The sequence below is a fragment of the Dama dama genome, chromosome 28, assembly GCF_033118175.1.
Source record: "Dama dama isolate Ldn47 chromosome 28, ASM3311817v1, whole genome shotgun sequence".
NCBI classification, from domain to species: Eukaryota; Metazoa; Chordata; class Mammalia; order Artiodactyla; family Cervidae; genus Dama; species Dama dama.
In genome coordinates, this window is record NC_083708.1 from 31,580,046 (window position 1) to 31,596,804 (window position 16,759).

Genomic DNA, 16,759 nt, shown 5'->3' on the forward strand with positions numbered 1-16,759 from the left:
TTATATATTCTGTACATTCCAAAATGATCACCACTGAGATAACCATTTTTACATTCTCTTCCCATCTTTGTTGGGTCAACAAATACCTTTCAAGAGTGTACTCTGTACCAGGCATAGAACAATACAGCACTTTTGGCTACCATTTAATCATAGATTCTTTTGATTCTATCACAACAAGTAAGTCCTTTTTCCATTGTGTACCTCATATTCTGTCTCCTCTGCCATTAGAAAAATTAGCTTACCTGTGACTTTTGTTTCATGTCTAGTTTAGGGTTATGTTTTCCCGTATTCAGTTATCTTTATCCTTTTCAGCTCTCCTGGATCTTTCAACTTAATCCAAAGCCTTAGGAACATGCTGTATTTTACCAAGTTATGTGAGTACACTTTTCAGTGAAGTTTTTGCAGCCCTCCATCTCAGGCCTGAATTGCTTCCTCAACACCTCTCTTGTGAACTCCAATTGCTTGGGTATTTAGCTGTCTTGGCTGTGAATACCTTGAGGGCAGGCCTGTGTCTTATTCATTTCTGAAGTGGTGGCAACATAGCACTTAGCAAGTATTTGTAGAAAAAAATGAATATTGCCCAAAGCATCTTTGTTTATATATTCTGACCTCTTGGTCTTCTCTTTTTATGGGTTGGAGTCTAAGAATGAGTTTGTTGGTCAAACTCTATATATAATTTTCATTTTAATAGATGTTGCTAGATTGCTTTCCAAGAAAAGCTAAGGCAATTTACTCCCATATTTCCATCAGTAATAGGTTTTTTTTGTTTGTTTGTTTTTTTAATGTTTGCCAATTCAATAGCTCTAAGGTAATATCACATTGTTTAATTTTTATTTTCCTGCTAGTAAAAGTTTGAGTATCTTTATGTGTTTATTGGTCATTTGTTGCTGTTTTGTGAATTAACTTTTTATATACGTTGTCCATCTTGACACATAAAAGTTTATATTTATTTCAAGATACATAAAACAAAAATATAAAGCCCTTTTTCCCTGAAATTCCAACTCTAGGTCTGTATCCTTGGAAACACCCAGTGCCTGTGTGCCCAGTCATTCAGTCATATCCAGCTCTTTGTAACCACGTGGACCAGAGTTCTCCAGGCTGCTCTGTCCATGGGCTTCCCCAGGCAAAAATACTGGAGTGTCCAATCCCTTCCCCAGGGGATCTTCCTGAACCAGGAATCAAACCCGCATCTCCTGCAGAATATGTATACACAAATATATGCAATGCATCTTATCAGAGTATTGTCTGTAGTAATAAAAAGTCAAGTTTAATGAAAAGAAGTAGTTTAGTGACTTATGGTGTTTCCTTCTTAAAATAAAGAGAATGAGGAATTAAAAGAAATGAGGTATTACTCAGCTATAAAAAGGAATGGAATTGTGTCATTTGCAGAGACATGGATGGATCTAGAGACTCATACAGAGTGAAGTCAGAAAGAGAAAAACAAATATCATATATTAACACATATATATGGAATCCAGAAAACTGGCACAAATCATCTTATTTGCAAAGTAAAAATAGAGACAGGTGTAAAGAGCAAATATATGGACACCAAGGGGGAAGGGAGGGTGGATGGGATGAATTGGAAGGTTGGGATTAACATATATACTCTAACTGTGTACAAAATAGGCAACTAGTGAGAACCTACTATATAGCACAGGGAACTCTACTCAACGCTCTGTGGGGACGTAAATGGGAAGAAAATCCAAGAAAGAGGTGATATATGTATACATATGGCTGATTCGCTTTGCTGTACTGTAGAAACTAACACGGCACTGTAAACCAACTATACTACAATGATATATATATATTTTTAAAGTGAACTCTCTCAACATCCTTCTCCTTTCCCATTCCCTGTCCTTGTACTTGGGGACAGAGCACCAGTCTTCAGTCACAGGAGATACTGTGGGACGACAGATAACAGTGATGAAAGGGCAGAAGGGGATAAAGGAATTAAACACATGGAGATGTGAAGAAATGAAATTAATATGACATACGGTGTTGACTGCTACCTCAAGTTGGAGAGAAGAGGGTTGAAAGAGAGACTATTGAAGAGTAGTAAAAATTATCTGTAATTTTCAGCTGTTTAAGCAGTATGTAAATCAAAACTTCCAGGAAGTTCAAATATATATATTTCATGAGTCGAGATTACCCTAAAATAAAAACTAAAATCATATTAAAATTTTCTGAACCTTTCAGAAGATATAGTATCCCAAAGGGGCTTCATTCTAGAAGGAAAATCATAGTAGCTTGCCAATTCCAGTTCTGGTCAGGCATTCTTAGAATATCTTGGAGTGGATTTTAGGCTCATGGGGATTCTACTTTCAGAATATCAACCAATGGGCCAAAACAAGGCTCTTGAAAATTCTCTCTACTGAAATGCTCAGTCTGCAAATCTGGATAGTGATGCAAATACATAAATTTCATTGCTGGTACTCTGAGTGCTGATACATTTGGACTTTAATACAAAGAAAATGATTGCTCTTTCTCTTCTCTAGAAAATAAAACTAAGAACAACTCCCTTATCAGAGTACCTATGTTCTATGACTAAATGTAAGGCAACTGATCAAGTATACATTACACACAGGCTCTGAGTTCATCCCTCACACAGAGCCGTACCTGAGGAGCAAGGACACACGGCGAGTGAAAGGCTGTGGTACTTACAGACAAAGCAACCCCAGTACCCCTCAATTAGTTCAGTGTTGAACGTGGGCAGAGGACTGAGAGCAACAACGTGGGGCACGGTAATCAGGGAAGGCTTCTTAGGCATTGCATCAATGCACAAGGAGAAAGAAGGAATTCACACCAGGGAGGGAAATTATTTATGGCATTGCAAGGGGGAAAAGAAGATTTTTTTCAAGGTCCTGGTATCTCTGTTACTCTGTCCTAGTGTTTGGACATATGGAGGTACCATTGCCATTAAAGTATTAAAATGTGCCAGAAGACTTGGAATGTCTTAAGAGCATGCTGTGAAGGGCTGCTGACACAACTCCAGTTATTTCTTGGTACAAATAGTATGTCAGATTGATGTCTGGAAAAGGACTGAGATTTGAAAAACTGCCTAATGAGCTCTTGTGTTCTTTTTATCTTTTATTTTGTGCAAACCACACTCAACATGCCATTGGTAACTTCCTCAAAACTCAACAAGATAAAGGTCTGTAAAAGGGACTTGCTGGCTATCTTGATCCCTAATGAAAAGTTCTTAAAACCTGGATTTGATGAGCCAAGGCCATGCCATGTAACGTTTAGTTACATGTTTAGTCTGAATATTTTCTATTTTGTGTCTCTTTAGCAGACACTATATCTCTTCTTCCCATCTATAAATTGTCTTAGCTCAAAGGGATGGTTTTTGCTGTGTTTGTGTTATCTCACAGCCTGGGGCAAACTAACAGATAAAGTGAAAGTGAAAAGTGAAAGTCGCTCAGTTGTGACTCTTTGTGACCCCATAGACTATACAGTCCATGGAATTCTCCAGGCCAGAATACTGGAGTGGATAGCCTTTCCCTTCTCCAGGGGAACAGCCTATCTCTTCTCCAGTGGATCTTCCCAACCCGGGAATCGAATGGATAACAGATAAAACAAGAAGCCAAAATCTGGTAAGAAGAGGCCAGTGCGGAAGGGTGTGCATGCCCTGGGTATGAAGAGAAGAATGAAGCGCCTTCATGTTTCTTTGAGAGCCCATTTGACCCATGCACTTTTAAAAGCAGCAGAAGAAATGAGCTGAGAGTGTAAAAGAGTGTGTGTGGGTGATGTTGTTACTTAGCAACAGGGAAGCTTCTGGCCAATGTTCTGAACTGAACAAAGGAAAGCAGCTGGGATGGCGTGGAATAACTGTGGAAAAAATGGAAGGGAGGAAAGCAGATGTGGCAGTGAGAGAGGGCTTAGAGGAGAATGAAAAATAACACAGTAAAGGAAAAGCATGAAAATGGATGTGGTAGGTACTTAAACACCAGAAGACGATGAATAAAAATCATTTGGGAATAAAGAGATCTGAAAGAAAGGTGAAAATAGCCAAAAGGGTAAGGAAACATCTGCAGTGGAAGCAGCCAGCAACTGGAAGGATAAAACTCCCCAGTGCAGGGAACTCAGCTTAAAATCTGGCTCTTCCCTGGTGTTTCAGGTCACACCAGGGTGGATTTGCTGCATGGTTCCTGGAACAGAGTTCAAACCACCTGAGCCTGATTCTATTTGAAAGATGAGCTGGGACATAGGGTGGCTCTAGGAATATTGTTTGTAACATTTTATAATAGGTATGAACCCTTATATGTTAGTTCAGATGGTAAAGAATCTGCCTGCAATGTGGGAGACCTGGGTTCAATCCCTGGGTTGGGAAGATCCCCTGAAGATGGGAATGGCAACCCACTCCCTTGTATTCTTGTCTGGAGAATGCCATGGACACAAGAGCCTGGCAGGCTACAGTCCACCGGGTGGCAAAGAGTTGGACATGACTGAGCGACTAACATTTTCACTTTCATGAACCCTTAGAGTGACCCAAAAATAACTTTTAGGTTTTTGGACCACTACATCAGGACTGACCTAAAAGGAAACTCCAAGAGTATTGGATATATACTTTAAATCAGGCTAGAAAACTCCTGATTCTGTCTTTGATTCATCTAATGTTGCATTAGTTTCTACTGCACAGAAAAGTGAATCAGCCATACATATACTTTGTTGTTGTTGTTCAGTCACTAAGTCATGTCCAACTCTTTGCATCCCCGTGACATGCAGCACGCCAGTCTTCCCTGTCCTTCACTATCTCCTGGAGTTTGCTCAAACTCATGTCCATTGAGTTGGTGATGCCACCCAACCATCGCATCCTCTGTCGCTGTATACTTCATCCCCTCTTTTTTAGATTTCCTTTCCACTTAGGTCACCACAGAGCCCTGAGTAGAGTTCCCTGTGCTGCAGAGTAGGCTCTCATTAGTTACATCGATTTTACATGTAGTATCATTAGTGTGTATATGTCAATCCCAATCTCCCAATTCATCCCGTTTCCTCCTATTCCCCTTGGTATCTATACGTTTGTTCTCTATGTCTGTGTCTCTATCTCTGCTTTGTAAATAAGATTATCTATACCCATTTTTTTTCAGATTCTACATATATGTGTTAATATATGGTATTTGTTTAAATGGCATTTTCTCAGTCCCTGTGCAGGGTTATCATATCCTGTTTTACAGGGCTGCATGGAGTTACTTACATTATCAACAACCATATTGGTTGCTATGTTATTTCTCTTTGTTTATATATAAAAAAGGACTAAGTGTTTAAGTCATTCCTCTTTAAACATTTTTTTCTTATCTATAACATATAACTGTCCTAAGTCTCATCAGTCATCTCCAACTCTTTGCGATCCCATGGACTGTTAGCCCACCAGGCTTCTCTGTCCACGGGATTCTCCAGGCAAGAATGCTGGAGTGGATTGCCATGCCCTCCTCCAAGAACTTATTATAAGTGATTTCTAATTAAGCATGTTGAATGATAATATGCTTTTTGGTCTACATCTTTCCCAAATCTCACTGAAATGACAGTAAAAGGACACAACATGAAGAACTAATGAATATTAGACAAGGTTTGGTATACCAGTTATCTGTCATTGAATAAAAACCACCTCAAAATTTAGTGGCTTAATATAACAGTATTTATTAGTTCACAGTTCTTGAGGTAGCAGTTTGTTCAGGGTTCAGCTGCAATAACTTATTTCTTTCTGCTCCACGTGGCACTGACTTAGATTACTTGCAATTGCAGTTAGAGGACAGTTAGCTGGAGTTACCGATTGGGGTGCCTCAGATCTCCGCAAGCCTCTCCAGCAGGCTGGCTCAGGCTTCTTCACATAGTATTGAGGTTCCAAAGGAGGTGGGAGGAAGCTGCAAAGGCTTCTTGAGGCCTTGTTAATAGTCACAAATGATCACTTCTGCAGCTTTCTATTGTCAAACAAGTTGCAAGGTGTTTTGGTCTGAACTGCATTCCCCCCAAATTCATATGTTGACGCCCTAACCTCGAATGTGACTGGATGTAACTTAAAAGCAGATAGGGCCTTTAAATCACAGTTAAATGAGATCATAAGTGTGGGGCAATCAGCCAATAGGACCAGAGCTCTTATAAGAAGACGAAGAGACTAGGGATGTGCATATATGGAGAAAATGTCACAGTGAAAGTGTGGCCAGAAACCAACTCTGCTAACGCCTTGATCTTGGACTTCCAGCCTCCAGAACTATGAAGAGATGATTTTTTTTTTTTTTGGTTAAGCCACCCAGTCTATGGTATTTTGTTATGACAACCTTAACAGACTAATACACAAGGCTGGTTCAGATTTAAGGGGTGGAAAATAGACCACCTCTTGATGAAAGGAGCCATGAACAATTTTGGATCGTTTTTAATCCACCACACTTGGAAAATGTCAGCTTGTTTTAGAAAGTAGAGGTGTATCAAGAGGTATACTTAAAGGAAAGCACAAAATACTCCCACTCTCTCCATACACACTTATTTCACTTTGTAATGGATATTGCATTAATTTTTTTTTAAATTTAGGTAAATAACAGGTAGTCGTTTAGTAGGCATCTATCTAATTAGGATCTAGAAAATGATATTAAGACATAGAATTTTCACTAGAAAGTGAACCACTCATCTATTCTCAACTTTCTCCTCCTGCTTAGGAAAAGGAAGAAATGATTAGAAAATAAGTCCTGTACCAGAGGCTTGGGAACTGCATAGGCATAAAAAGCAGTTTGTTGTTCTTACTCATGTGCTGGGGTAAGAAGAAAATACTTTTTGGTTGACAGGGCTCCTGATTTCAATAGGGATGCTAAGATAGAAGAAGGCAAATAGTAGTATTTAACTGCTAAAGCCAAGGTAGGTATGCTGACCATAATAACAGCAGTAGGATTGGCATGGTATTCAGAATGACACATTTCTCAAAAACCTCTGCAAGAGTTTTATGTGCAATAGAGTTAGAGACATCATAACAGATGGCAGCCAGCTAGGTTTGTAATTCATTTGTATAATGGGAAATACTCCAGTATTAGCGGTTGTGGCTCTGGTGTTCTGTCTTTGAACTCAGTAGTTCTGGTGGCGGCCTTCTGACACTTGTGTTTCCAGACTTTCCAGTGATTTTTGTAAGCGCCTAATTCCCTGTCTTAAAACTCTTTCTACTTAAACTACCTAGAGTGGTCCTGTGCCGTGAACACCACTAACATGCATCCCAATAGGACCCTGAGTCCAGGCCATGTTTACTTCCCCAGTTTCTGGGTATATTATTAAGACAGATGACCTCAGAAAGTGGCAGAATTCCTACACTTGACATGTTGAGTAAAAAATTACTGTAATATTTTTTTAAAGTGCATCTCTGGGGAAATCACAGAGATGAGGCCATGGTATTTCCTATCCATCTGCAATTTTGGCCAGTGCAAAAGATGGATGAGTCTTGAGAGTCACAGAGGATTAGTGTAGGCTAAGTCAAGTGGGAATTCCAAATACACTGATCTTCCAAATGCAGTTGCTTTATTGCAGCAAATCTACACACACTGGATGACTGCAGCTTTTATCTGGATGCTCCGTTCTCTCTGTTCCAACAGAGAACACTATAAGTAGTTTGATTTCACCTCAGATGACAGAAACAGATTTTCAGCTCCAAGTTATTTTAACTCTCTATTCTCTGTGCCATAAATTAGTCTATAAGAACTAAGTTGTCTCACCATCCTCAGCCAAATCAGCAGTAATATGCTGATGAACTCCAGAGAGCAGGAAGTGGCTGGTATTTTAGACTGAAACTGCATGCCAGAAGGTAGGAAATAAACCCTATTCTAATGCAGTGATGGCTCAAGATCTGTGCTGTGTGGCCTGTGCAAGTTTATTCTCTCTAATGTCAAGGACAATTTGTTTCCTACCTCTAGAAAAAAGTACTATGATTTCTGGTGCTCTTTGGATTTTAGAAGCAGCAGACGTGGTGTTTTGTGTGCCCTTCAGCTCCTTCCTGAGTGACTTGAGAGGCTGACAGCTTCAAGCAGGGTCCAGAGGAAGACTCTCCAGCTGGTCCAGGCTGTGGCTTTTCCATATGGCCTATTAGGACCCAATGAGATCAGTGATGCTTAAAAATCACATGAAGTCTGTGGTCTGAAAAGGTTACAACGGTACAAGGTTCACAGTAGAAACCTCAAGGGTGTAGAACAAAGCTATGCCTTCTTCAGCGAGGTCCATTCTTCTTTTGGAGGAGGAGAACTTGGCTGGCCACTGGGCCCTGAGAGAAACCAGGTGACTATGAAATATAAGCTGCTCATCATGCACTGAGTGTTATCTGATCTACCCAGCTGTAAAGTCAAGCATATTCAAGTGGAAACAGTATATAGGTGGGTGCATCTGAGCAGGTCCTGAAAGCTCAAGTTTTATAGGCTGATGGCTTCTTACTATGCCTACCCATGCCACAGGCCCTTTCTCCACCAACCAAACTTGCAACACCATGAACACTTCTCCAGTATCAGCTAACTGAAAAAAAAAAAAAAGAAAATGAAAATGTAACTTACAGATGGCTTTGCATAATAAGCTGGCACCAGCCTCAAATGGATTGCTGAGTGCCACTCAGTCCCACTTATTGGAAGGTGAAAAATTCTGACAGTAGGTAGAACTTTAATTGGTATAACATCCTTGTTTTATCCTGGAGAGATAAGCTGATGGACAGTAATAAATACTTTGGTCAGATTGCTATAGACATGAAAAGAGTAAGTCAAGAGAATGAGTGACAAAGAAGCTTGGGAAGAAGCATGTGGATGGGTCTCATAAAATGGGCCTGTATTGTGAAGACATTAAGGTTCCATAGAAATGTCCACCATATTGTTTGTCAACCCAATAGCTTTCTTGAAAACAAGACTTCAGTTTTGTACAGGTACCCATGTTCCTCGTGTGACTTTATACTTCAAGGAAGACTGGTCTTCCCCATCAGGTGAGTTAGTTAATCTAGCCCATTATGGTTATTCTATTTTCTATATGAGTGGTTGGCTTAAAAAGGACCATGTGACCCAATTTTGGCCAATGAGACTTTGAAGGAAGTCTGCTGTGGGTTAGTTCTGTGTGAGGTTATCTATTAAAAAGAAAAATAAGAGGTGATCTCTCCTTCTGCCTCACTTTGAATTGGGAGCTAGTCGCACAAATAAGAGAGGGGGAGCATTTCTGCTTGTAGTGGTTGTAGGAGCAACATCTGGTTTCCAAGGCCAGCTGCATCTGTAGTAGCATCCAATGTCGAGTGCCAAGACTGCCAACTGTGCAAGCTGTGATTTCTGATACTAAGTGGGGGCAGCAGCTGTGTCCTCACAGGAACACTTTGTGATAGGATTTTGGTCACATCCCTGATCACGTGGCTTCTGAACCTGACTGCTCCCCTGGACAGTCTCTGAACTAACCAATATCCTTTAAATAATCCCTTTTCTGCCCACACCAGGCAAAGTCCATTTCTATTGTTTGTGATGAGGCTCCCTGGCTGATATCAGTTCAGTGCAGTTCAGTCACTCAGTCATGTCCAACTCTTTGCAATCCCATGTATCGCAGCACGCCAGGCTTCCCTGTCCATCATCAACTCCCGGACCTTACTCACACTCATGTCCACCGAGTCAGTGATGCCATCCAACCATCTCACCCTCTGTTGTTCCATTCTCCTCCTGCCTTCAGTCATTCTCAGCATCAGGGTCTTTTCCAATGAGTCAGTTCTTCACATCAGGTGGCCAAAGTATTGGAGTTTCAGCTTTAGCATCAGTCCTTCCAATGAATATTCAGAACTGATTTCCTTTAGGATGGACTAGTTGGAACTCCTTGCAGTCCAAGGGACTCTCAAGAGTCTTCTCCAACACCACAGTTCAAAAGCAACAATTCTTTGGCCCTCAGCTTTCTTTATAGTCCAACTTCCACATCCATACATGACCACTGGAAAAACCATAGCCTTGACTAGACAGACCTTTGTTGGCAAAGTAATGTCTCTGCTTTTTAATATGCTGTCTATGTCAGTCATAACTTTTCTTCCAAGGAGCAAGCGTCTTTTCATTTCATGGCTGCAGTCACCATCTGCAGTGATTTTGGAGCCCCAAAATATAAAGTCTCTTGCTGTTTCCATTGACACTGACTAATATAGGTCTTCTGTATAAAATCATCTGTGAGCTTTGGTCCAAAAGAAAAAAAAAATGTATTTTTGCTACACTTAATACTGTTCTTGGAATTAAGTGTTTCTTTGTAAGTTTTACTTTTTAGTATTATTAAAAGTTAGGAAAGACAAATGTTCCTCCACCTACCAGCAGTAGTGTCTGTGTCAGTCTCCAGTTGGTAAAAATAATTAAGGAGCAAAACACCTTTTTTTGAAAGGATGGGAGTTTTTAAAAAATGTATTAATAATGGACTCAATGGAAACTAAATATGCAGTTGGGAAATGGAAAAATAAAGGCAGTGCCTTCTATACAGGCTGAATACAGAAGAACTAGGAATAATTAATTATAAAACTGGTTCAGTCATAAGCAGTCTGAGACACTATATCCCCAAAGGTGTAGGGGGAAGAAGTCTCCAAGGTACTAGACAAGCCTAAACCCCGTATAAGACAAAATGCCAGGATTGATTCAGACATACAAGATGCTTTTAAGTGAACTGGGCAAATCAGAAGAGAAGGACTAGGATGTAAAACTATACCTGAATAAGAACCACAAATAATTAACTCTACTGAAGGTGAGAAGATAAAGGATATATTTTTAAAAGCGAAATACTGTGTGCAAGGCAAGAAGAATGTATCACTATTGCAATTAGTCTTGCTTTATTACTACATGCTTGAATGAATGAGTTTTACTTATGGGAATCAAAATCAAAACAAAGAATTCTTTTGGTAGTCGTATGGTACAGTCATCTTAACCTACAAATAGGAAGGCTGAGTTGGTTTAGTACTGAAGCAGCTCTATTCACAAGCACTGATCACTGTCTATTTTAGTTCCATAGCCATTAATTTCTTGATTTCCTATCCCACAGGAAATCTAATGCAGTCAAGCACTCCTTAAAATCATTCTGCTACATTCTCTAATAGAAAGAACTCCCTACCTCCTCTCATTCCTAATGGAATCACAGTGCTGAGACCATTTTCCTCACAGAACAGCTGAAATAACCTATTAACAGTTGAAGTTTGCAGATTTGAAAATAAGCTAATGTTCATATGAGCTATAATTTTTCTCATCAAACAAAAACCATAAAAAGTCTTGTATGTGAGGTTACATGCTGCATATTAAACTATAGGCAGTGTTCGAAGTTGAAAACCCAGAATTTAACGTGAAATATTTTGAGCCTTAAGTTTGGACAATCGATTCATAATTTAAAAGAAAAAGCTATGTAAATTATAGACCTAATTTGGCTTCCACTTAAAGCAGAGGGTGAGACAGAGACTTGGCTGCAGGGCGTGTGTTAAGGAAATGATTCCAGGGAATAAGAGGAAAGGAGCAAGGAGAATGGGACCAGAGGAGTGGAAAAGTCAACACAAGGGTTGTCATCCAAATCTCTGTTGTAGGCACAGGGACTCAGTTTGGCTGGGACTTCTGCAAAGTGTGAATTTTTTCCAGAATTTTCCATCTGAGGGAAGAGAGGATGAAGCCTGGCTCCCACATTGGTTGATGGCTGATGTCTCCCTGGGCAGCACTAACAAAGCTCCCCTCAGGGTTATGTTGATACAGAAGCCCAGGGTATGGGAGAGGCCCAAGGCAGAAAGCAGAATAATTCTGTACCTCCTTGAGGTGGGACCTTGTCAACAGGAATTAAACCTGAGCTCTCAGCAGATGAAACAGAGGTGGACCAAAGAAATGAGAATAAGTTTCCAAGGTATTTGTTGCATAAAACAAACATATGTGAAGGCCAGTTACAGTACAGTGTTTGCCAGTATTTGACCTTTGGGCCATTGGCTTAGAAATTCACAAACTGAAGTCACAGAATCATCTAAGTGACGAAGAGATCATAGAGATAAAATATACAATTGTTTTAAGAAAGAGGGCTGATTTCTGCTTTTTATTTATACATTAATTCAATTAATTTAATGAATATTTACCACATGCTTGGTGCTGGGGATATATCAAAGAACAAGATAAACAAAGTACCTGCCTTGTTGAGCTTGCATTCTCGTTGGGAGGCAGTCAACAATGAGTAAGGTGATTTCAGAGTTCTTAGTTACAGGGGCTTGTGGAAATGAACCAGAGTAAGCTAACAGTGAGAGAAGCATGGCTGCTATTTTAGGTAGGCACGTGGAAGGTTTCTCTACATAAATGGTGTCTGAGAAAAGACCTGAATGAGAAGGAATGAGCCAAATGAAAGTCAGGGAAGAATATGCTAGGCAATTGTTGAGCCACAAAGTCCTGCCTGACTCTTTGAGACCTCATGGACTATAGCATGCCGGGCTCCTCTGTCCTCTAGTATCTCCCAGGGTTTGCTTAAATTCATGTCCATTGAGTTGGTGATGCTATTTTACTATCCTATCCTCTGCCACCCTCTTCTCCTTTTGCCTTCAATCTTTCCCAGCATCAGAGTCTTTTCCAAAGAGTCAGCTCTTTGTATCAGGCAGCCAAAATACTAGAGCTTCAGCTTCAGCATCAGTCCCTCCAATATGCTAAGCAAAGGGAATAGTTGATGTAGGAGCCCTGAGGGAGGCAGAAGCGTTTGTGTTTTGTGAAGTTGTGAGTGAGAGAGAAGTAGCAAGTGATGAAGTGAAACAGGTTGGCTGGAGGCAGGTCAGGCAGAATCCTGTGGACTATGGCAAGGAGGTCAGGCTTCACTCTTAATGAGATGGGAAGCCACTGAAAAGTGGTAATTAGAGGAGGGATGTGATCTAATTTGGTTTTAGAAAGTCCACTCTACATGCTGCATGGAATGTTTCCAGGCAGTTATGTTCCCTGGAACACAATACACCCGAGAATTTGTATTTTCCATAAACAAGTTAATCTCTCAGTCACGTTTGCTTAAAACACAACAGGTGTCCACACAAAGACTTGCAGGCAAAATATTCTAAGCAGTATTATTCATAATAGCCAAAAAGTAGAAACAACTCCAATGTTCATGAACCAGTGAGTGGAAAAACAAAATGTGTTTATACAAGGGAAAACTACTTAAAATCAAAAGAGATCTTGATACACATTCCAACATGAACATCAAAATCATCATGCTAAGTGAAAGGCTCCAGACACAAAAGGTCACATACTACATGGTTCTACTTATATGAAATGTCCAGAAAAGGCAGATCTATATATAAACAGATTAGTGATTGCCTGGGGCTGGGAGTGGAAATAGAGATTAACTGTAAAGGAGTGGGAGGGTCATATTGGGATGATGGAAATGTTCTAAAACAGTATGGCAGTCATGGTTGTGCGAAAATGATAAATTTGCTGGAAATCATTGACTTGCATACTTGAAACAGGTGACTTTGAAGGCATATAAGTTATACCTCAGTCGAGTAGTTTCTAAAAACATGTGGATATTTCTAAATTTAGGACATAGATCTTCAGATTGTATGGACCCTTGGTCTTCACAGACCTTGGCCTGATCTGAGGTTTTCCCTGCCCACCCTTGCTTTAGGCAACACCAAGCTGGCCAGCTTTCTAGTCACCAGGGCCCTGCTTCAGAATTGGTTGAGTTAAAGACTTTTGCTCTTCCAGTTTTCTTCCCTTTCAAGAGGTCATACCCCTTCCAAGCTCTATCTGTGCATATTTCAAGAAGTCTCCAGTTGGTTGATTCCTATGTAAGGAATCTCTTTATCATCTTTAGCCCACCTACTTTTCTCTCTCACTTTTCTAGCTTTTGTCTAGTGTTTCTATTTGTTTTAAACTATAAATATTTATTTGCTTTTAAATATTTATTTGGTTGCTCTGGGTTTTAGTTGTGGCGTGCAGGATCTAGTTCCCTAAGGATGGAAATGGGGCTCCCTACATTGGGAGCACAGAATCTTAGCCACTGGTCCACCAGGGAAGTCTCCTGTCAACTGTTTTACTTTGTTTTTTAAAATTTCCTTTACTACCAATACTTTTTCTCCTCTCTCCCTCTATTTTTTTCTTTTTCTCCCTTTTCTACGTCTATTTTCTTCACTGTCACCTCTCACTCTTTCTCTGTTTTTTGTTCCACTTGTGACCTGACCAAAAGACTGTAAAAATCGTAGCCCTTACCTAGGAGAACAGTACTGGGGACAGACACATTAGTACCAGGAGGGAGGAGAGACTACGTGGTCCTTTACGGCAACCCACTCCAGTATTCTTGCCTGGAGAATCCCCACAGACAGGAGCCTGGCGGGCTACAGTCCATGGGGTCGCAAAGAGGCGGACACGACTGAGCGCCTAAGCACAGCACAGTGGTACTTTGCCTAGTCAATCTCTAAACTTAAAGGTACCAGAAAGTCTATCTCAAAAATACCCTCCATCTCACTACTGTACAATCAAACCTGCTTCTACCTCTACTATATTCATGGGAAATAAAAAGTTATTAAATCATATTTTAATACTTTTGTTTATTTGTATATAGCTATATTTTAAAATTATTTTTTTATTATGAACAAGCATATAACAAGCATAACAAGCATAACTGCAAAAGAAGCATTATATTGACATTGACATTGATGAAAATACTTTTGTGTGCTGATCCAGTAAAAGACACAGTACTTAACATACTATTTCTATAGGAAAAAAAAATGATGTCTGAAGTCCAAGCAAAATTTATGGTTTATTTTTGGTTTATTAATTGGAGACTTATTATTTAATTGTTTTTAAGTACTTTTTCTAAGTCTTAAGTGATAGTCACTCAGTCATGTCTGATTCTTTGTGACCCCATGGACTGTAGCCTGCCAGGCTTCTCTGTCTATGGAATTCTCCAGGCAAGAATACTGGAGGGGGTTGTCATTCCCTTCTCCAGGAGATCTTCCTGACTCGGGGATCGAACCCAGGTCTCCTGCATTTCAGGCAGATTCTTTACCGTCTGAGCCACCAGGGAAGTGCTATACATAATTGTTCTGTTGGCTGACTTCCTATTTTGTTTTATTGCAATTTTTCCCTGATATATTCTTAAAAGCAAAAGGTAACTAAGCAAAATTAAATTTCCCTGTGGAACAGATGACAGATTCGTCATCATCTTTGGATCTTCCTTTCACATGAAATATAATGGTGGAAATGATTAGCATATTAATAGTTTAATATTAGGGGCTTCCCAGGTGGCTCGAGTGATAAAGAACTCATCTGCCAATGCAGGAGATATAAGAGACACCAGTTCAATCCCTGGGTTGGGAAGATCCCCTGGAGGAGGGCATGGAGACCCACTTCAGTATTCTTGCCTGGAGAATCCCATGGACTGAGGAGCCCGGTGGGCTATGTCCACAGGGTCTCAAAGAGTCAGACACGACTGAAGTGACTTAGCAAGAAAGCAAGCCTAATATTAGTATCGTCAGACTTCATTTCTTGGTTACAAATATATTAAAAAAATGAGTTTCTAAATTCCTTTAAAATTCAGCTATAGGGAAACAATTAGGACCATAGCTTATAATTACTTTTTATGCAAGATTATGAAATCAGAGGTTACTAGTACGTTTTGCCTTAAGGGATGGATAAATACAGACATGCCACAGCAGACTGCAATACAAGGCTGAAAGAAACTCCTCAGTTCTATTGGGAGAAGAGTAGGAGGAACAATGCTGACCTTTCATTTCCTGTAGGTTGCTGGTAATTTATGAGATGATTTTTTTACAGCCTCAAAGATCTTTAAACCTTACATATACTAGTTAAGCCTCAATAATGAAAGCTGAGATCATAAACATCAAAAACTCCATTTAGATGCAGGGTGGATTTTTCTAATGTAACCTACAGGGAGAGCCTCTTAGCAGAAAGAGTTTCATGTTTTGATTTTTAACTGCTAATTTAAAAATTGGCTGCTAGAGAAAAGGGTGTGAGTTTGTTTTAGTTTTGGTCTCCATTTCCTGTGTAAGTCCTTTGGGATGGATGTTAAGTTGAGATATGAAACCACTGGAAAAAAACAGGTAAAGAGAAAATACTATCATGAAAAATTAAACATTAATTTTCCACATAGTTTTTTGGAAAGGATAATCAGTTTGGCAAGGTGAAAAAGGTCTTTGGCAAAATAGATGGCTTGAGACCTCTATATAGGCTCCCTGATAAAAGAGTCCAGTCTATGGAAAGATCCCCCCTAAAGACCAGCAGGCCATGATCCAACAAATGCCCCTTTACCCCACAGGCTGAAGTCTGCAAGAAACAGATGAATACGTCTAGGGCTTTTACAGAGTTAACTAAGCTTTTCAGTCCCACTCTTTAATTAATGATGTACTTTACAAAACCGGGTAGCTGTAGCAGACAGATACACCCACGTGTTAATCACTTATTTCAGTAAGAAAACACATTGGCATTTATGAATGGCCATTGGTCTATCACTATATGTTGATGAGAATGTTAGGATCTTGGTCAAACCACGCCGCAAACACACACGTGGAGGCAGCACTTGTTTTCCAACACCACTGCTGGAGTTGGGAAAGGAGACGGAGGTGGGAAAGGAGACGGAGGATTGGTTGCAGGCGACCCCAAGGGATGTTACTCTCTGCTCCGCTTGGACGAAATGACTCCTTGCAATGTAGTCAATAAAAAGTTAAAAAGTTAACTTTTCATATAAAAATATTTATAGTTCATATTATTCTACATAAACATTTAAAGGTAGGAGAGAAAAAAAAAAAAAACCCTCCAGCTTGGCATGAAAAACATTAAATTTTCTCCCAAACATTGGTTTGGAA